This window comes from Physella acuta, unplaced genomic scaffold (assembly GCF_028476545.2).
Source record: "Physella acuta isolate Inbredline_101_S28 unplaced genomic scaffold, ASM2847654v3 ptg001591l, whole genome shotgun sequence".
Taxonomy (NCBI): domain Eukaryota; kingdom Metazoa; phylum Mollusca; class Gastropoda; family Physidae; genus Physella; species Physella acuta.
Genome location: NW_026733105.1, coordinates 206,056 through 229,476, shown reverse-complemented (window position 1 = coordinate 229,476; position 23,421 = coordinate 206,056). Strand labels below are relative to the sequence as shown.

Below are 23,421 nucleotides of genomic sequence, written 5' to 3'. Positions count from 1 at the left end.
GTATTTTCAAGACTGATTGCTCTTGCCGCTCCTCGCTTGACGTCAAATATCTGTGTGCTTAACTTTATTTAGAGCGCTCACACGTGCACTGTGTGGGTTAACTAAGCTGCCCGACTCCCCCGGGCCGCGCGCGTCCAGCTCCCACCGGCCGCCCTAATCCGGTTAAAGTTATTACACCCGGCAGTCCGCGGTACCGGGCGCATTAAAAATTCATGTTACAAGTTAATTTGACGACTCGGTTACGTAGGGGTGGGGTGTGGTAAGGGGTGGGGGGGGGTTGACCTGAACAGTAATTACCCAGGATGATTGGGGGTTCTAACTGTCGAGAATGGGGTGTAGGGAGGGGAGGGGGAGGGGGGGGCAATCAAGTCGCGAGACATCTGAGGTCTGTGATCTCGCCCAGGGCGAATTATTGCTGGTTTAGTATCGATACCGCCATGATTGGTTGGTTTAGCGCCCCATCTCAGACGATCAAATATTGATTAGGGGGGGGGGGGGGGGGGAGATTCATTAATTAATAAAAGTCGTTGGTTAAATATTTATTTTAATTCTGGCAGCGTATGGTATATTCGGAATCTTTTCTGCTGGGTTGGAAGAAACCAGATGATACAGAAACACATTCTTCGATTTAAGACGTTAAAACACATCACAATGTCATGTAAATTCACACTCTTTAGCTTAGTTTTGTTCCCACATTTTGTGTGTGGTTGGAATCGATCTTAGTTCATTAATAATAAAATTATTTTTAAATACCCCCCCTCCCCTTGCAACACTAATTGGTGTATCTATTAACTAAAAGTAAAAAAATAAATAATTATTCTACTTTTCAACAAAAAGCTGTCAAAATGAAACTCCAGGTATAAAAAAACAAACAAAACATATCTTAACGTGCATTAAACTTTACTTAATTTCATCTATTGTACAATCTGCAAGACATAAAATATTAACACACCAACATTTGCATGAAAGTTTGCGCAATAAAAATGGGGTCAGTGGCGTAGCGAGGTCGGGTGTCACCCGGTGCGGCACTTAATGTTGTCACCCCCCAGAGGCGTAGCGACCCTTCTCGGGGACAAACTTTCAAATTTTCGATTTGCACCCCCCCTCCCTCAAACTTTCGATTTGCAACCCCCCCCTCAAGTTTTTCTCTATATATTTTGCTATTTTTCGCCTTGGTGTCACCCCCTAAATGATGTCACCCGGTGCGGTCCACACCCCCCGCCCCCTCCCTCCCCCTCGCTACCAAATAAATACAGTACATTTCAGTGTATTAATCGGGAACAATGCTCTCTTTTCTCCATCTAAGCATCTCAGTATTGTAAATACTTTATTCACTCTGGTTTTCTAATTAATATGCTTTAGAATACTTTAGATACTTTGTTCAACTGTATGGAATATGGATTAAAACGTAGAGTCTAAAGTATTAAAATTCAGTTTTCGGTAAAGCAAATATTTTTCTATTTAAAATTAAGTCAAAACAATTTTTTTTTTTCACCTCAAACATGTAATTGACAGCGTCAGTTTGCCTTGCATGTTCGGTTTAGTATTACAATTTTTATCTTCGGCTTTTGTGGACAGATACAAGTTAAAATAATTATTTCTTACATGTTGCCTACTTTCATTCATTTAAGTTGGTTTACTTATACATAGTGTAACTATATGATGATTCATGGAATTTTTTCCTCCATCGGTTGGTGGGTTTGGGGCTTTGGGCTTTTACGTTGGGACGCAATAAATTTGGGATTAAAGAAAAACTGTACATTCACTATCATGTGCTAAACATTGATGAAAGCGTACGGCCAGAAGTCTTAAAATTCAGTTTTTTGTAAAGCTAATATTTTTCTATCTAAAATAGAGTCATTACATTTTTAAAAAAATGTCATTACGTTTACTTTTTTTCTATTATTAATATAAAATGTTCCAATTTGTATACTTCATATAACACCTAATAATGACTAATATTTTACTTTGTCACAACTTCAATTTTCTGTATTGTAAGGCCTTAAGGTAATTGTTTCCCTTGGTAAAATAATCTTTTTAAGAAGGGAAACTACTATCTTATTTTATTTTTAAAACGAATTAAAAAATTATTACACATATTAAACAATGACATATGGCATGATAATTTTGCTTTTTGAATATATATATATATATATATATATATATATATATATATATATATATATATATATATATATATATATATATATATATATCTTGTACATTACTGTTAAATTATGTGTCTTCTAACCTCCCCTCGGTAAGCACCTCACATACAGATAATCTTGCCCCCCCCCCCACCCCTCTATTGTTGATGCGCCTCTCATACCTCTAGTCTTTGCCACCCCTGGCGAGGTGCCACCCATTCCACTAGTCCTAGCCTCTTATAGGTACCTGCCTCCCAGCTTAGACCTCTCTGATCTAATCGATGATTGTGTACGTATAGAGATGTCATTGGTGTTACTGAAACACCGAGGTAGATTAAAGTTGTATCGGACTGGGGGAAGTGTTGATTGGTCGTTAATCTTGTAGGAGGCAGTTACTTGTAACTAGAGAAACTAGAATGGGATGATCAAGTAGGAGACAGTTACTTGTAACTAGAGAAACTAGAATGGGATGATCAACTAAGGGGCAGTTAGTTGTAACTAGAGAAACTAGAATGGGATGATCAACTAGGAGGCAGTTACTTGTAACTAGAGAAACTAGAATGGAATGATCAACTAGGAGGCAGTTACTTGTAACTAGAGAAACTAGAATGGGATGATCAACTAGGAGGCAGTTACTTGTAACTACAGAAACTAGAATGGGATGATCAACTAGGAGGCAGTTACTTGTAACTAGAGAAACTAGAATGGAATGATCAACTGGAGGCAGTTACTTGTAACTAGAGAAACTAGAATGGGATGATCAACTAAGGGGCAGTTACTTGTAACTAGAGAAACTAGAATGGGATGATCAACTAGGAGGCAGTTACTTGTAACTAGAGAAACTAGAATGGGATGATCAACTAGGAGGCAGTTACTTGTAACTAGAGAAACTAGAATGGGATGATCAACTAGGAGGCAGTTACTTGTAACTAGAGAAACTAGAATGGAATGATCAACTGGAGGCAGTTACTTGTAACTAGAGAAACTAGAATGGGATGATCAACTAAGAGACATGGAGTTTCAAAATGGATTGATGTTTCATTAGGAAGGCACATATGTTCCCAACAATATGGGTTTTCAAAGGGAATAATCTACCAGGCATAAGGCACATATGTTGACAACAACATAGTGTTTCAAAGGGAGTGACCCATCAGAAGGAATGGCATATGTTTACAATATCTTTGAGTATCAAAAGGACTGATCTATTGTAAGAGATATTTAAATGAGATATTTTAATGCTTATATATTTCATTCTAAAAAAAGAAACACATTTTTATTTTTCAAAATATATATTGATTTGACGCTATAGGGCCTGTATATCTCGATCTCTCTCACTTCAAATTTGGAATCTCTATGGCCAGGGAGAGATGCGAAAACGAGAAGTTGGTGACCTACTTACAAGTCTTATTCCACCAGTAATAACATTTATGCATAACATGAGTGAGTACTAATGTTTACTTATGAAGCATAAGCAAACTCAGTACTGCAATGTTTAGAACGTTATAATGCTTTAAAATGCATACAATCTATATATATAATTCTCTTCTGGGAGACGTTAGAAAACAAGCTGCAAAACGCGCCTTGCAGTCCCCTCTCTTCCTCTCTATCGCTACCACCCCCCACCCCCCTCACATGGTCTGGTGAGCTGTGGTTCACGATAAATATTTACATTCTTAGAGCCGGGTTTGGTGACGCCTATTACGGGCAGATATTTTAGTTTGAAACAATTTAAAACTTAGAGGAAGTAACTAAGAGGAGGCTACTTTCACGGGGGTGGGGGTGGGGTGGGGTGGGGGGAATTCACAAATTATGAATTACTGAAAAGTAGAAAAAAAAACAACAACTATATAGCAGCGTATGATACACCGCGGGTCGGCTCGTTAAATTTAATGTGCGTGTTATTCAAGACTCTGTAACAGATAAAATGAACTTTTAGATTATCGGATAGAGTTTTACTTTTGAAAAATAAACTTTCAAAAACGATTTATTAAGTTTCAGGAAAAAGTATCGACGAGGATGGGATTCGAACCCACGCGGGCAGAGCCCAATGGATTAGCAGTCCATCGCCTTAACCTCTCGGCCACCTCGTCTGTTGATACGTTCACCTCATATTGTTTTATATTTCAAAGAACATACAAACACCGCAACAGTCACTCGACGTGTTTAGATTGATTTATTGATAACATAATCTAGATATAATCTGATTGATCGGAAGGTGAGATACCATACCTTGATTTATTTGTTGTGAACTACTGGTTTTTTTTGTTTGTCTGTTTTTATAACTTATTCGTACGTTACTTTTAGCTTTTTGGGTCATTTTTATTATAGGTAGGCCTTAAAGTATCAGAAATTTTAAAACGCGTTTTCAACTACACAATCAAACATGCGTATACACACAACACACACAGATAGAGACTTACAAGAAATACAAGCCCGTCCATAAATACAAGCAGACACAAAAGACAAACACAAACAAATCCAGGCTAAACACACACACACACACACATACACACGCAGACACTCCTATCGACATACGCTCACATGCTCATCCCGTTGTTATCCCGCCCCTCCCCCAAAATTTATGATTTTAAGTCGTGTCGTTCCAAAATTAATAGGAAATCCAACCATCCGTAAAAATAACACTCCATGTTAATGACCACCGCCCTCGTCCCGTCGACCCCCCCCCCCCCTCTCCCCCTCTACCCACCATCTTTTCAACTGCCTCTTGACATTATAAAAAAAAATAATTAAGTATGAACGGATGTGTGATAGACCGACCGCCTGAAATGTGTGATGATTTTAACATCCTTTGTTTTCCTCTAATCCCCAACTTAACTCTCTGACGTCATAAAACAGAAGGACGATTTGCATGACGAGGGTTAAACTACAACTACGCTGACTAGAGAGATTAAGAGATTAAACAGATGTCACATGCGGGTTTTTTTTTAAAGCTAATACACTAATCTTTATTGGCTTAATCTTTTCCGTCAACAGCAAGGGGTTTAAAATGACGCTAGTTTTAAACCAATCGAGTGGTTTTTTGTTCCGAGTATGAGTGTTCACAACACTCAACTTTAAGTCTAAACCAGGGGTCGGCAACCTGCGGCTCGCGAGCCGCATGCGGCTCTTTTGATATCAAGATGCGGCTCTCCAGCTCCTTAAACAAATACTAATAATCTCAATAAAAAATTTTAATATTTGAAATAAAAATAATGTTAGTGGCTCTTTAAAACCAGGGAAATTTTGAAAATTGAAACTTTTGGCTCTTCCGCTTCAAAAGGTTGCCGACCCCTGGACTCTAAACCAACACTCAGTGAAAAAAAAAACATTACCTCCCCTGTCAGATTATTGCAATCCTCGGTCAGCTAAAGAAAGTCTATCCATTAACATTTCGGTCTACTTTTTTTTTTTAAATTTTTTTTTTTTAAATTTGGCTAACATTTGAGTTAAACATATTTGACTGTATTCATCATAAATAAGTAAAGTAGAAAGTAAAGCTCCCTCTTTAAAAAAAATTCTAAACTTTTTTTTGTTACAAAAACTACCCAGCTGACTCATAGTTAGTAAAAGAATGATCAATGATTATATGATCTATATAGGCCTATATGTTACTTTTTTAACTATGAGACCCCCGAAAAAGTTTTTTTTCAAGATGGCTACCGTTGCTATGGTAGCCATACTTTCAAAAGAGTCCATGATACCAACCAATATTTTCTTAAGTACCCTTACAGTGATACATATAAATAAAATAAATAAGGCTTATTAATTCAGATATTTTTTCCTTAGCCTACCTCCTTAAACTATATAATTTTTATTAAATGTGTTAAATTCATTGTATTATGTCTAAGAACACCACAATCCAAATCTATTTCAAATATATTTAAACATATCACAATGCTAATTTGTGTAAAAAATTTGCCAAATTTAAAATTGTCAGTTTAAAAAAAAACCTAATCTTATTCTACATTAAAAAAAAAACAGAACAAATCTATTCCCTATGTCGATGGTCCCGTCAACTGACAGCGTTAAACTGAGGTCAATGCTGTTTATCCCCATTAGCAGGTACGGTATAATTCGTCTGATTGATCGATTCCCGTCAACCATTTGACAGGTGGCGGACCCTACCGTCGATGATTGGACTGTAGTGTCAAATGGGTCTGTCCTGAATGTCCGCGTCCGACTAATGTAAACTGTCGTGTTGGAGGTTGGTTTTGTATTCGATCCGCTTGGTATCGATGTAGGATAATATTTATAGTTTAATATGTCTTATTTATAAGGTGTGGTGGTATCGATATAGGATAGTATTGATAGGAGTCGTGAAGGTTGGTTGTTGTATTCGATATACTTGGCATCGATATAGAATTGTATGCTCTTTTTGTCTTATTTATAAGGCGTGGCGTAGGTTGGTTTTGTATTCGATCCGCTTGGTATCGATATAGAATGGTATTTATAGTTTAATATGTTATTTATAAGGTGTGGTGTAGGTTGTTTTCGTATTCGATCTGCTTGGTATCGATATAGAATGGTATTTATAGTTTAATATGTTATTTATAAGGTGTGGTGTAGGTTGTTTTCGTATTCGTATTATATATCGATACAGGATGGTTTTGATAGATTTTTGTCTTATTTATAAGGCGTGGTATAGGTTTCTTCTGTAGTCGATCTACTTGGTATCGTTATAGGATGGTATTGATAGTTTAATATGTCTTATCTATAAGGTGTTGTGTAGGCTGGTTTTGTATTCGATCTACTTGGTATCGATAAATGATGGTATTGATAGTTTAATATGTCTTATTTATAAGGCGTGGTGTAGGTTGGTTTTGTATTCGATCTACTTGGTATCGATAAATGATGGTATTGACAGTTTAATATGTCTTATTTATAAGGCGTGGTGTAGGTTGGTTTTGTATTCGATCTAATTGGTATCGATATATGATGGTATTGATGGTTTAATATGTCTTATTTATAAAGTGTGGTGTAGGTTGGTTATGCATCCGATCTGCTTTTTAACGATATATGATAATATTGATTCATTAGTGTGTCTCATTTATAAGCTTTCTTCAGTATTCGATCTACTTGGTATCGATATATGATGGTATTGATGCAGTTTCTAATGTCTTATAACTTGTGGCGCAAGTTTGTCCTATACTCGATCAATCTAGTAGCGATACGGTATCGTAGTGACACTTTCTTACTAAAACCTACTAAAACAATTTTAGTATCGATACTATCGTAATTATTAGCATCAACCAAACTCGACTAAATCAATCTTAGATGTAATAAACGAGTCCAAGGATATTTATCAGTTACCACAAGCATCCTATAATCCTCCCTATACATGCCCGACAATGACCCCCTATATATAAGACCCCTGTTGCCGGCCATTACTTCTGACTGTACTTCGCCAGCCTACCACCGTTTATTGTCAGCTGGGGCTGAGAAAAAAAAAGCGATTACATCTTTGTAAATACAATCGTCCTCTCTGACGTTCGCCCGATGCGAGCGAGCGTTGCCTCTAATGTCGGAATTATTTGCCCAGTCGATCATTTGCTCATCACAGATTTGACAGATTCTGCATGGTAAACTGCGGGGAGGACCCCACTTGACCCCTTGAGAAATTTGGGGGTGGGGGAAGGTGGGTGGGGGGGGGGGGGGGAGGAGTACGGTGTCACGGGAAGTGGTTGGGTTAAAGGCTGGTGTGTTATGGGTGGAGGGGGTGTGGTATGGTGTGGGTGAGTGGTGGTAGGACGATGTCGAGTGAAGTGGGGGGTAGATCTGTGTGGGGTGAGGTAGAGGGAAGAACGGTGTGGCGTGGATAAATGAGTGGGGGGGATAGGGACGGTGTGGCGTGGATGAGTAGGGGGTAGGGACGGTTTGGCGTGGATGAGTGGGGGGTAGGGACGGTGTAGCGTGGATACATGAGTGGGGGGGGGGGGTAGAGCGGTGTGGCATGGATGAGTGGGGTAGGGACGGTGTGGCGTGGATGAGTGGGGGGTGGGGACGCTGTGGCATGGATGAGTGGGGGTAGGGACGGTGTGGCATGGATGAGTGGGGGGTAGGGACGCTGTGGCATGGATGAGTGGGGGTAGGGACGGTGTGGCGTGGATGAGTGTGGGGTAGGGACGCTGTGGCGTGGATGAGTGGAGGGTAGGGACGGTGTGGCGTGGATGAGTGGGGGGTAGGGACGGTGTGGCGTTAAGGAAAGGGGAGGAGAGGGTACGATGTGGCTTGGTTTAGGGTGACAGAATCGGGCAAACGTTGGTTTGTGGGTGTATTGTATCGGGGTAGGAGTTGGTGTTGGTGGTAAGGGCAATGTGTCGTAGAGGTGTGGTATAGTTTCAATGTCACCCCCTTATTTTTGGGAGCGGTATTTTTATTTGGGGATGTCTGTGTAAATTGTATCGTTGAGGAACGAGGGAGTTGGGGGTACCGGTTGGGGGGGGGGGGCGTTGGTAGTAGTTATATAGTTGTAGTAAGGGGAAGGACTAAAGACACAAAGTTCTTTGAAAAAAAAAACAAGGACCAACAAAAGTAATCAATAAAGTTTTTAACTCAGCTACAGTAACCGTCCCCTTCCCACACCTTTTCACAAACCCTGTACCCCCACATAACCTACCCTTGCCTACAGGCAGTCTACACACAAGACAACTCATCCCCACACACCCTGTAGCATGAAAAAAAAATCTACCCCACCCAACAATGGACTGGCCTGGCCCAGCCGTGGGAACCTTCTAGAACAGTCCATATGCTTAGAATCTGAATGCCCTTTTCTAATATCCCCGACCCTCTTGACATCGATTTTTTTTATATCAGCGAACCAATAATTTTTATACTGCTGTCCAGTTCTCTACACCATGCTGATTTTTATTAGCTCATGGTTTATAAGATCGTGGTCAACATACATTTTGCGATGTTATTATAATAAAATTATCTTAGATAAGGTGGTCTATAAATGTGCCGAGGATATCTTAATTAATAATTAATATTATTGTTGCATTTTTGTGTTATAATTTAATAAAACAACATAATTACGCAGATATTTTTTCAGTTTGAAAATTGTAAAGGTACAAGGAAATATTCATCTGGATTTGAGGATGCAACATGCCCCTGAGTTTACCCAGCTCTAATGGGTTCCTGACTCACATTAGGGAAAAGAATGGTAGCTCGGCATAGTGCTGACCACACTAGTACTCCATTGGCTGAGGTCACTGTTAAAAGTACATATATTTTATATAAATTCCATTTTGTTCGGGGGGGGGGGGGGGAAGGGTGTAATAGACTTAATTTGGGGGGGGGGGGGGGGGAATCAGAGCCCCGTCGAAGAGATGCCTGAAAGAAACTCTGCAAGAAACTTGTGACCTCTATATCATCTGGCCTATGGGTCGTTACGTCGGGGAGGGGAACTTTACTGTTTATTATATTTGCTAAAGCATATATATATATATATATATATATATATATATATATATATATATATATATATATATATATATATATATATATATATATATATATATATATATATATATATATATATATATATATATATTTTTTTTAACAAATTAAAATCTCATTTTAGCTGCATTTTTTACATCATAAAATACAAATGTACAAATACTCAATTTCAAACAGTAATACAATTATCTTGATTCGGGAAACACCATATTTTTTTTTTAAAAGAGGGGAAATAACTGTAAGCAAATCATAGAAGGGAGGCAAGAGTGATCGGTTTAGTTGGCCCCCTTCCACAGGACATCATATTTTCATCGCTGGATCTTCGCGGGGTCAATATTTACCTTATTGATCGTCCGCACACAATCATCACAGTTCACAGATAAATGTCTTCTGTGGCCGCAGATGTAAGGGGATGTAAGGAAAAAATGTATCGACTGATCTACAACCACCCCCCCCCCCCCGTCCCACATCTTGTGGAAGGACAGTAAAAATGTCTTTGTAGAGGGAAAGGGTGGTCTACGGGGCTCTAATTTGGTTTCGTCGACAGAACCGTGGTGACGAATACGGCCTACATTTGTGAGAGATTGAGCCAAATGGAGCCTACATTTGTAAAAGATGGAGCCAAATGGAGCCTACATTCGTGAGAGATTGAGCCAAATGGAATCTACATTTGTGAGATTGAGCCAAATGGAGCCTACATTGGTGAAAGATTGAGCCAAATGGAGCCTACATTCGTGAGAGATTGAGCCAAATGGAGCTTACATTCGTGAGAGATTGAGCCAAATGGAGCTTACATTTGTGAAAGATTGAGCCAAATGGAGCCTACATTGGTGAAAGATTGATTGAGCCAAATGGAGCCTAAATTTGTGAAAGATTGAGCCAAGAGCCTACATTTGTGAAAGATTGAGCCAAGAGCCTACATTTGTGAAAGATTGAGCCAAATGGAGCCTACATTTGTGAAAGATTGAGCCAAATGGAGCCTACATTCGTGAAAGACTGAGCCAAATGGAGCCTACATTCGTGAAAGATTGAGCCAAATGGAGCCTACATTCGTGAGAGATTGAGCCAAATGGAGCCTACATTCGTGAAAGATTGAGCCAAATGGAGCCTACATTCGTGAGAGATTGATTGAGCCAAATGGAGCCTACATTCGTGAGAGATTGATTGAGCCAAATGGAGCCTACATTCGTGAAAGATTGAGCCAAATGGAGCCTACATTGGTGAAAGATTGAGCCAAATGGAGCCTACATTGGTGAAAGATTGAGCCAAATGGAGCCTACATTTGTGAGAGATTGAGCCAAATGGAGCCTACATTTGTGAAAGATGGAGCCAAATGGAGCCTACATTTCTGAAAGATGGAACCAAATGCAGCCTACATCTGTGAACGATTGAGCCAAATAGAGTGTACATTCGTGAGAGATTGAGCCAAATGGAGCCTACATTGGTGAAAGATTGAGCCAAATATAGCCTACGTTGGTGAAACATTGAGCCAAATGGAGCCTACTCATGTGATAGAATGAGGTAAATTGAGCCTACTTTTGTGAAAAAAGGAGCACAATGTAGCCTACATTTGGTAAAAACAGAGCAGTATGGAGTCTACATTTCTAACATGGAACTAAATGGAGCCTCTTCTGTGTGCGATGTAGCCAAACAGGGCCGTTATTTTATGTAGTTACAATAAAATGTATCATTGTGAAGAAAACGGAGGGGGGGGGGGGCGTTTTGATTGGTAGTTACAATCAAATATATCTGTCTGAGATTGTGAAAAAAAAGAATGAGGGAGGTGGGGGGGGGGGGTCCTGGGGCTCTAATGTGTGTTCACGTGAAGCCCCACTGAGCCCCATTTGGAGCCCCATGTTGTGTAGGTATAGTAAATGTCTGATAGCGATACGGGGTCCTTCGGGCTCTACTTTGTTCAGGTGTATGAGAGCCGGTGGAGCCCTATGGACCCCCTGTGTTTGTTCCAATATTTTATACAATAGCCCGGGTGATATATTCTATAGAAGAAAAGAAACAACTGAAGTGTTTAACAAAATATGTTCATAGAATAAAATATATGATTGGGGGGGGGTATCTTGAGTAATGAGAAATCGTCCGTGCTTACACACATTATTTTTGTGTGCAGCTAATTGTTTCATATTTTTAACGTACTTTTGTTTTTATGTTGAGTGGACTAAGGCAGTAGCCTATGTCGTTACCTTGACTAGTGTTGAGAAATCATATTAGGCTAATGAAATAGGGGAAGTGCTGTAGGCCTATACCTAAAGAGTTAAATATCAGTTAAAGTATTATAAAACACTAAAGAATTTTTTTTAAAAGTAGTTAAATACAATTGATTAAATATTAATTTACTAGTGAATGCAATACACGTGATTTTATCATTAAAATATATATTTTTTTAAAGAGAAAGGTATCCACCGAATGACAACTAGTCTTTAATGATTTATTCATGAATAGAATGTTAATCTATGAACAAACCGCACAACCAATACGCTCCAGTAATCGTTGACTTTCTGATAAGACGTGATTGTAAAACTTTTTTCTCTAGACCAAGCAGAGGCGTAGCGACCATTTCCGGCGCCCGGGACAAACTTTCAATTCGGTGCCCCCCTCGGTAGCAACCTTTCAATTTTTAATGTGCATCCCCCCAAATTTTAGATTTGCACCCCCCCACCATCTCTCAAACTTTCAACTTGCAACCCCCGCCCCCATATATTTTTTATTTATGATGTAAAAATGCAACCCATTTTGGCGCCCCCTAAGGTCGGCGCCCGGGGACATATGTACCTCTCCCCCTCTCTACGCCTCTGAGACCAAGACGTCTTAAGCTTTAAGTAGCCTCCCCATTCTACCAAGAAGAATTCAGGTCCGAATAGTAGCCGGACTCTAACAAGACGAATCTAGCACGGAATAGCAGCCGGACTCTACCAAGACGAATCTAGCTCCGAATAGCAGCCGTAGTCTACCAATACAACTAGAGCGTCAAATAGCAGCCGGACTCTACCAAGACGAATCTAGCTCCGAATAGCAGCCGTAGTCTACCAATACATCTAGAGCGTCAAATAGCAGCCGGACTCTACCAAGACGAATCTAGCACGGAATAGCAGCCGGACTCTACCAAGACGAATCTAGCACCGAATAGCAACCAATGTCTACCAAGACACATAAAGCCCCACGTCTCACTCTACCAACCCTGGCAGTAAAACATTATTCACCAAACCCAACCGTCCCGAACACCAAGCACCAACCAACCCTACCAGGACGGGGGTGCCTTTTATTGTCCTGACCAAGGAGCCACTGGTCGGCCGACTAGGATCAATACACGAAATCAGAGAGACCCCTGTCTTCTTGTCTTTAATGCTGGGCCCGGGCGACCTGATTGGCGTTTAATACTTCACCCCCGGAAATGATTATGCTGGGGGCGGAAGGTCGGTACAAAGTAAACAATAATTGTCTACACATTTGTAAATAGCGGGTGTGTATGTCCCGGGACGAGGAAGTGGTGAGGGGAATTATAAGACGGAGAGGAAGGGCTGGTTATTCGACTGGTATATTTCTTTGTCTTCCGAGAAACGTAAAACTGTTGATTAATGTTACTAAATTAAAATATTTAATAAAAATAATTCCTTATTTACAATCTACATTAATTAATTGATAACTGAGAATCACAATATATATTAAAGCTTATTATAGAATGCTTTTAATGTGTATGTTATACATTTGTATCTTGTAGATAAACTGGATCCATACAAAAAAAAATTGGGATTATAGTCAAGCTGTTTATTGCGTTTTTAAAAAATGTACTAACGGTTAAACTAAATCAGGCATTCATTGAAGGCTTTTCACTACGAGCATAAATGATTTACTTTTTAAAATGATTTAAACCTGTCATTATCTAAGCTGAATATTGACTCGTGTTTCTAGGATCATACACAATGGAGAGTTTATGTAGTCAGAACAGTGGATCCTTGAGAGAAAATACACCCTTACCACCATCGACCACCTAGCCCTACTTTCCTCGATGCGAATCAGAGGAACAAAAGAAATGTTTTATACTGCGTAAAATAACTATTTGAGGGTACATGTTCCAGAATTTATCTACTCCAAGCAAATAGTCGATGCAACAGAACCTATGTAATCCAATAAAATAGTCGATGTTCCAGAACTAATCAGATTCTGTCAAACAATCAGAAGTCCAGAGCTTACCAAATTTAAACAGTGGATTTTCCTATACTTAGCATATTCAAAAAGTCACTGTTCCAAAATGTATCTAATTTAAACATTTTATGTTCTACAACTTACGTAATTTAAACACCCAATGTTTAGAAATTATCAGATTCAAAATGTTCAATGTTTCTAAACTTATCAGACTCAAAGACTCAAAGAGTCAAAGACTAAAAAAGTCAAAGAGTCAAAGACTCAATGTTCAAGAACTCACCTGGTGTTTCCCTTGATGTGTAACCGAACAAGGTAAAATGGCTGTGGCCATCTCCTTGACCGTGACATTGGCTAAAGGCGAGTCAAAGCTCGGCTGTTCCTCCAGCATCTCAGAGATTCCTGCCAGGACAAAAAATATTTTTTTTTATTGAGAACCAACTTCACATAAAATTAAGTTTAGAATATAATTTTGAAGAAAAGCATTAAGAATGGCTTTCAAATTATTTGGTTAATTTTTAAAAACTTTTAGCTAGGTAGTTCTATTTGAATAATAACTAAAATTATATGATACGTATATATATATATATATATATATATATATATATATATATATATATATATATATATATATATATATATATATATATATATATATATATATATATATATATATGTGTGTGTGTGTGTGTGTATGTATGTATGTATGTATATATAATATTATAGATTTGGGTGAAGCATTAAAATTAGCAGATTTTAGCGTAAGCCTACTTTTAGCAACACGACGCCTATGCTCTATGCCTTGTTGGCTCAGGTCTATCGACGGCCGTGTTCTTTAGACGGCCGTGTTCTTTAGACGACTGTGTTCTTTAGACGGCTGTGTTCTTTAGACGGCCGTGGTTAACGAAAATGATACCCGTATGCTCAGCAATGTGTTTGATTATGCCCGATGAAACGCCTACGCGGCAAAAACGTACACAGACGTATGCCCGGAAATGATGTTCATTTTTTTATTCTTGATGTTGTGGGTGAGGAGGGTGTGTCAGGCGGGAGGGGGGGGGGTGGGTAAAGGCCACCACGAGCAGCTTATACATTCGGGGACGGGCGCCATATCTTCGCCACGATAACGCAGCGAGGATCTGAGGAGGCAATTAAACGAATGATGTAATCGGAGACAAAAATCATCTCGCAAACAGCAAAAGGGGAGATAAGTAATTCCCGTGTAACGGAGGCTGATCAGGGGCAGATAAGTAATTCCCATGTAACGGACACTGATCCAACTCGCGCTGGAGAAAAGATTCGAGGATTTTCAGCGTGTTGTTTTATGTCGCTTACGCCGCGAAATAATTTGGAGTGATTTTTGTTAAAAAGATATATTCTGTTAACGTACATGTAAACACATTGCGTCTATAAATTATTGCACGTTAAGAGCGTTAATTTAAACATCAACAGAATCAATTTTAAGCTTAAAAACTGTGGGAGTCTTCAACCACAGTTAAAATATTTCGTGCAGCAAACTTTGATTATAGTCCTATTTAAAGCAGTTTCTAAACAGCTTACCTAAACATACATTTAATTCACAAAAACATAAAATAATATGCACTGCATTACATATTTTTTTTTCATTTAACCAAAAAATATGTATTAATACTAATTGTTAAACAAATATTGCTAACTGGAAAGAATCATTATTTTACTAACATTCTTAGTTTAAATATTTGTAGCTTTACTAAATTTTACATGAAATGAAGATTCCCTAATGTATTAAAATAATATTTAAAACAAACTTATATCTTTTTTGAAACGGTAAAACTTACACATACATTATATGTGTATGGTAATTTTATGGTGCACAACTCTGTCAGACTAGCTAGAAATTTTTCTAGTCTGTAAGTTCCATGCTTTCTACTGCAAGTATTTTTTGTTGTAACTTCTGAGCTAAACAAAAAACAACTAGATCTAGCTTTTAATTTGTAGAAATAATTTTGTCACGTTTCAATCTTATGGTGTGGTAATTTCACACTGTTGAGTCACTTAAATGTGATGTTCTTTACTTTTAACCCAAGCATGTTGTATCTTTACATTCAGCTGTCCTTTTGACGTGATATTTCCTTATAATTTAAAGTAGTTAATCCTGTTACATCTTAATATTCAGCTGTCTTTTAGACGGTATATTTCTTTACGTTTAATCCGAATCCCGTTGCCTCTTTATATTCAACGTATCATTTAGATATGATATTGTTTCCGTTTAAACCAAATCCTGTTGCATCTTTACATTCAGCTGTCTTTTATATATGATATGCCTTTATGATTTAAACTAGTTAATCCTGTTGCATCTTTACATTTAACTCTCTTTTAGTCGTGATCTTTCTTTACGTTTGAACCAAAGCCTATCGAATCTTCACACTCTGTTAACGCTGTTAGAAAACATCAAGCAAAACGGCTATTAAAGAAAACCTACGGCTGAGCATGTAGCCCTTCCCTGGGATCACACCCCTGTGGGCCGGGCCCAATATTTAACCAGAGAGGGTGAGGTGGGGGGGGGGGGGGTCCACCCGCGGGATCAATAGCGCTACTCACGGGGACACACACAATGGGCATCTATTTGCCCGAATGGGGAGGGTGGGGGGGGGGGGGGGGTGAGTCAACACTCGTATTTCAAGAAATTGTGAAAAGGGGGTTCCAATTTAAGGCAGCGAGTGGGTTTTCTGGTGCTGCCGTGTCTACGCAGGCAATCGAATTTGTTGGGGTGGTTTTTCATTCCGGCTCCCGCATTGGCGTATGGTGGCTGGGAGCGTAAAGATGGCGGGGGACGGTGAAATTGAAACGATACAATTGACAAAGTACTACGCGGGTAGGAGGTGGTGAGGTGGGGGGGGGGGGGGGGGGAAGGGGTTGGGGGGGGGGGTGGGGAGACTGTCTACGTACTCAACAAACAATACACCCCCCCCCGGCCATGTTTATATATATGTATTTACGTCTACGCTCGCCTTTTATAGTCACAGGCAAAATCGAAAGTTGAAATCCAAGGGAGACTACTACGAGAAATTATTTTGAAAGTAATCTAGATTGATTGATGATCTGGTGTGACCCATGTAATCTGATGGTGATATATGCATTCTTTTATTTTTAATATTTGATTCAAGGTACATCTATGACGGTTTTTTACCTTTGAAATTTTTTATTTTTTATATTAAAAACACGGTTTTATAAACCCTTTATTTTTACATTAAAAAATTTAAATAATAATAGGCCTTCTAAAGAATGTATTGGGCATAAAAGAATTTTATTGTTTTTGATCGTAGGAATCTCACAATTTTGAACACCAAATGAAAACGACAGGTTTTGCAAATGTAAATAATGAATATTTACATGATGTCATGTATTTGATTATAAAAATTTGCAAAGGAAATAAAAGTATTTAAAAAAAAAAAGGAATCTCACAATGCCACCTTTAAATAAATAGTTAGGTTTCTTAGATGTTTCTTACTGTTTTAATCAATATTAGGGGACCACATTATTATGTATAAAGATCACAAAAACATATTGAATGGATATTTGTTTACTGCAAGTTGTCTCACTAAAATTACATATCGTTTGATCAAAGACAAAATTAAAACTGTGCAAAAGCCAAAAAAATGACCAGCTTTCATTTCACATTTCGATTGACCCAAACATTAAAACAGTGACAAGATGGTTCCTGACTAGAGATGAAGTTTTATTTTACCACAGTTTTTGTGTGTGTGTTTCTTTTTTTTTTAACGGTGTACAGATAAAGTTATTTTTATTTATACCCCAACCCAAATTAGTAAATTTAATATTCAAATTAAAAATAGACGCTAAAATAGTTAAAATATTTGTAAGTAGAAGCCATGTCATGTTTGAAGAACAGTTTAGTCTTTGAATTCAGTCTATATTTGTATTAAGTTTATTATTCAAATTAAAAATGGACGCTGAAACAGTTAAAACATTCCTTATGTAGAAGCAAAGTCATGTTTAAAGAATCGTTTAGCCTCTGAATTTAGTCTATATTTGTAATAAGTTCATTATTCAAATTAAAAGTAGATGCTAAAATAGTTAAAATATTTGTATGTAGAAGCCACGTCATGTTTAAAGGACCGTTTAGCCTCTGGATTCAGTCTATATTTGTATAAAATTTAATTCCATACAACGGTGCTGACAATACAAAAATCAACTAAAGCTAAGGTCAATAACTCTCTGTGAAGACACGCCAGTTGTCTTCCCCTTTCTGGTCGACCTTTAACCCAATCTCACCTCCCTTCTCCCCGCCCACAAGGGCCCCGTGTCGTGTATCTCAACGAACACGAGAAATGACTTTCCATACCAGATCATCACTACCGCCCCTCGGAAAAAAAAAAAAAAATAAAAATAAAAATAATAGAAATAATATCGTATTCAATCTTTCCCGCGGAGGCTAGCGCGCAACGGTCACATTGCGCGGAGAAACGTCAACACACTGAGATGAGTTTGGGGAGAAACCTATTGAAATCTATAACAGACGTCCCGACAAGCCAGCCGGGCACAGGTTCACCATGCCGTCACCTTTAACCCCAAGGCCACAATACATAATTACAGGCACTTGTGTCGCTAACTGGGCTCTTGTCCGCACCAATTTTTCCCCATTACAAAATCTGCTCCGGGGCCGTAATCGAATTACCGCAGCGGCAGGCGCGTCCCAATCCTAGACTGGCAGCGCTCGTCCATTAACTACTTAAAGAAAGTTGTACGAGACTTTTGAAAGTCTGTCCCGGGGTGACACGCAAGAGAAATTTTGAAATAGCTTGAGGGTGTTGTGAAAGGGAGCTGGGGAGTCTTGGGTGTAGGGAGTCTTGTGCGTGGGGCTGTGGAGTTTAGGTTGTGGGGCTGGGGAGTTTAGGGTGTGGGGCTGGGGAGTTTAGGGTGTGGGGCTGGGGTGTCTTTTGTGTGGGGCTGGGGTGTCTTTTGTGTGTGGCTGAGGACTCTTTTGTGTGGGTGTCTTGTGTGTGGGGCTCTGGAGTCTTTTTTGTTTGGGGGGGGGGGGGGCTGTGGGGCTGGGGTGCCTTGGGTGTGGGGGAGTCTTTGGTGTGGGGCTGAGGGGCTGGGGATTATTGGGTGTGGGGCTGGGACTTGGAGCTTGAACGCGGATTCGACAGACTAAATATAAAATATATTTGAGAAACATAATAATGTTATGATTGCCATGAACTCACGTATTCATTGATCGCATTCTATTGTTATAACTATTATATTTACGACTTTTTAAATAAAAATTGTAACATAATGCAAAGTTATTTTTTTCGCAATATCTTTCATTAAATTTCCTCTGAGATTCTATGATCTAAAAATATTTTCAATTTAAAAAAGGAAAAAAAAAAGAAATACGAAAACTTGTTCAAGGACCTTCACCTATAAAAATCATATTTTAATTAGTCTTGTATTAATTAAAGACGTCATTATATGGCTTTGTTATGCCACGTGATATAAACTAATACCCCCAGCTTCTGTCTCGCAGACACACTGACCTCTACCGCAGTGCCGAAAATAAAATGTATGCCAAAACTCAGCGCCTGTCAAAACACGACCAACGGCTCACAATCTCAATGTCCGACGCTGACCCTTGGTCAAGCGGAATACCAGCACGGCCCATCATTCTCCGCTCGAGCGCGGCTTAAGCGAGGGCCGGAGATGCGAGTGGCTCCCGAGCTAAGAAAACTGGGAGCTTAGAAATGCTGACTCACGCAGAGACCAGGCGCACGACCATCCCACCATCCCATCTGTCAGGGTGGTTCCAAGCTTAGGCTGGTGGGGGGTGGGGGTGGGGGTGGATGATGTGCGGTGATACACGCTGTAGGTCTAGGCTGACTGCAAACTTAAGACTAATTTGTATTTACCGTTACAATATATAGGGCTAGACTTAATGCAAACTTAAGACTAATTTGTTTTTACCGTCACAATGTATAGGACTAGACTTAGTAAAAACTTAAGACTAATTTGTATTTACCGATTCAATGTACAGGACTAGACTTAGTTCAAACTTAAGACTAATTTGTCTTTATTGATAAAATATTAGGACTAGACTTACTGCAAAGCTAAGGCTAATTTGTTTTTATCGATACAATGTATAGAACTAGACTTAGTTTAAAGTTAAACTAATTCGTTTTTACTGTTACAATATTTGGTCCAGGCTGACTGCAAACTTAAGGCTAATTTGTATTTACCCGTACAATGTAAGCCCTATTGATAGGGCATCACTGACTGCATCATAAATTTAATTTGTGTTTACTGATAAAAGTCCATATTGACTGAAAAAAATGTTTAAATTGTATTTACCAACAACGTTTTGATGTCCTGACTGACAGTACTCATTTGTGTTTACTGATCAAATGATTATGTATTACTAATACAAATTGTTGCGCTAGACTTTTTTTTTCAGACTTAAGATTAATTTGTGTTTATTTAAACAACTTGAAGACCTAGCTTTAATCCAAACTTAAGTTTAATTTTTTTGTTACATTTTAGGTAATTGGTGTTTTGTGAACACTGGGATTATAACATTTCTTAAAATCAATATTTTATACAAATCACATTAATCAAAGAATCGACATAATTAACATTTATATTGCTCCCCACATCAGCATTACGTTAATATACTCAATGTTTTCTCCACGAGAGCTTCTATGCACAGTATTTCGTTTTGATGCTAGGATTAAACAACACATTTTTTCGTTAGAATCACTGTTGTATTTGTCCCAAAGTGTTTGAAATTCGACCTCGAGCAAGCCCAGGTTATCTTACATTCAAGTAATAATGAATATTTTAAGGTTAAATTAACAACGACAACCCTTAAAGCGAAATGTTTTCCCAGCAATATACAGCAATGTGTGGTGTTGTGTGGTCTGCTCTAGAATGAGTAAAATACCATTAATTTTTCATGGGGAAAAATTATCACCAAAACTAACGTCGTAATTAATTAAATTCTAAGAAATATTGGATCATTTATTAAAGTGTGTGCCATACTTTATTATAAAAATCCCCCTTTCGTGAATAGCGAAATGACCTCCATTTCAAAATTAAGCAAGCGGGGGCCCATATAACATCCCACCAGAATTAACCTATACATACAGGGTTATTCACTCCTGCGTGCATATTTAACAATTCTAGTTAGAAAGTAGATACCAACTTAAATTCACAAACATATCAGTCAATTTAATTCCAGGCATAATAATAGTCAACTGGTTTGAAATCCAAGAACGACAACCTACTCCGCAACGCAGTCAGAGTAGCTCCCCTTGTATCGCGTCTTCGAATTAATGAAAGCATCAAATCGGAACAAAATTGGCGGCCCCTTGGGAAATTCCGCGATTCGGTTGGACGTGCTAGCTGTTTATGTGCGTCATCATACATAAGGATATAATATTTTAGGCAGCCAAAAGAAATATTTTCCCTGTTAAGGACGCCACTTCTGAGTCTTGTATTTTAAAAAGTGGAAAGAAGGGGGGTAGATGGTGGAGGAAAAAAAAAAGAAATATTGCGTTGAAAGATACATTGATTTTTTACTCAAGGAGTCGAAAAATCGGAGTTTAATGACAAGAATATATCGATATAGACGTGTACAAATAGATAAATAAATAAACAATATAAATAGACTTAAAAAAAATAAATCGATGGGTGAGAATATTGCAAAGCAAGAGTTATCTGACTCATCTAGCGCCCGAGTTATCCTCCCCTGGATTTTTTTTATTTAACGACGACGGCAAGGGTATCATAAAATGATAAATTAATTTCATCCCATTATTTGGTTATAACTTTGACAAAAGGGACATCGGTTCTGGCGCGAACCCAGTGTGGTGTATATGTGCTGGGTATTCTTTAATGCTGATCAAACGGAGGAGTTTGGCTTTGTATTGCAAATTGGCGGGATTTATTCTAAAAAAATAAATAAAAAATAGAGTGCCTGAAAGTTGTCTTAAAAATGTTCAAAACGCGAAAATGCTATGAGAAGAAAAAATGCTGATTTTTTGTGTGTAGGAGTATGTGTGGGAGGTGTAGAATGGTGTGGGGGTGTCTGTTGAGGAGGTGGGTGTTTTGAGGAATGTAAGGATATACGTGGGATGTACCAGGGTGTGTGTGTGTGTGTGTGGAGGATGATGTGTGTATGTGTGTGGAGGATATTGTGGATATCTTGGGAAGAAGTAGCATGTTAATGTTTATGAGTGTGTAAATAAATTGTAAAGATAGGTTGAGTCAGGATAAAAAAAATTAAAATGATAAAAGATTAAACGACTATTTGGTGCCAAGATGATATTAATAATAGCCACAGTGTTTTTCTGTGTGGTAATTTCTAGATGTGAATAGTTTAAGATCGGGTTATATAAAGTTGATAGGCTTAAGGACCCATACACTTGGCGACTATTTTAAGTCCTATGAAGAAAATCAAATAGACAATTGTCGCCTTTGGAACTGAGTTTTTTTTGTTTTTCTTACTTAAAACAACAATTTATGGTAGAGTTGTTATAAAAAACACTAATATAAGTATGCTCGCTGATCTTGAAATAGATAACTACGAAATACATTATTGAGAATATTATCTTGAATTTTAAAAATTTATTTCTGAAATTTAATCCTACTCCGAATGCGCTTTACAAATCACCTCCGGCTTGAAATTCAACATGGCGCTTACTTAATAGAATATACACGGGTCAGGGCACTGTACAACAAACATGTATGTTATTTATTCCTCGTAGTAGCCAAGACTAATTTTAAAAGTACTTTTGTTTACTACAACGGTGAAGGCGACCAGTACAATTGGCTGAGAATTAGAATCAGAAGTCACAAGCAAGGGCAGACAAAAAGGAATTTGTTAGTCATGGACACAATCTTTCCAGGGCCGAGCAGCCAGTGGGACTTCCCAAAGGGAGAGAACTGAGACAAATCTATTGGTGGGGATCTGCGCGTTATAAGCAATGTGGTGATACATTTACTACGCCGTTAGTTTATAGGGGGAGTTCTGGGTTGTAGTAGGGGCTTAGGGGCAAGTCTGGAGATATACAGACTTATGAACATATATATCATCTGGTTTGTAGTAGGTGCTTACGGGCAGGTTTTTTAAACGTGGGTTTTGGCAGCTTCTTTAGATGGGTTTTCGACAGGCTTGTGAGACATGAGCTTTGGAAAGGTTCTTGAGACATGGGCTTTGGGCAGGTTCTTGAGACATGGGCTTTGACTAGGTTTATGATATATGGGCTTTCGACAGGCTTGTAAAACATGGGATTTGGGCAGGTTCTTGAGACATGGGTTTTGAGTAGGTTGTGAGACATGGGCTTTGGGCAGGTTTGTGAGATATGGACTTTGGACAGGTCATTAAAACAGGAGCTTAATTTGAGGCAGGTTCATGAGACAGGAGCTTAGGGCAGGTTTGCGGGACAAAAGCCTAAGCGCAGGTTTGTGAGCTGGCGCTTAAGGCCTAGTTTAAGTGCTTAGGGCGGGTTCATGAAACCTGTGAGCAGCAACGTAAAAAAGCACACGGACTACTTGACTTAGTAAATAGAGAAAAAATTCCTTGTTTTATTACTCAAGGCCAAGAATTTGACACCCGCTTGTTATCCAAGCCTTTATTTTTATTGTTTTTTTTTTTTCGTTTTTTTAAATACATAAATGAACAACA

The 23,421-nt window shown here is 38.6% G+C and overlaps 1 non-coding gene across 1 annotated transcript; it reads right to left on the bottom strand.

The window, feature by feature from the left end:
* Window positions 1-4,155: 4,155 nt before the first annotated feature.
* Trnas-gcu (transfer RNA serine (anticodon GCU)) lies at window positions 4,156-4,237 on the bottom strand. The gene has a single exon. It is a non-coding gene; the product is annotated as a tRNA-Ser (tRNA).
* Between the last annotated feature and the right edge of the window lie 19,184 nt (window positions 4,238-23,421).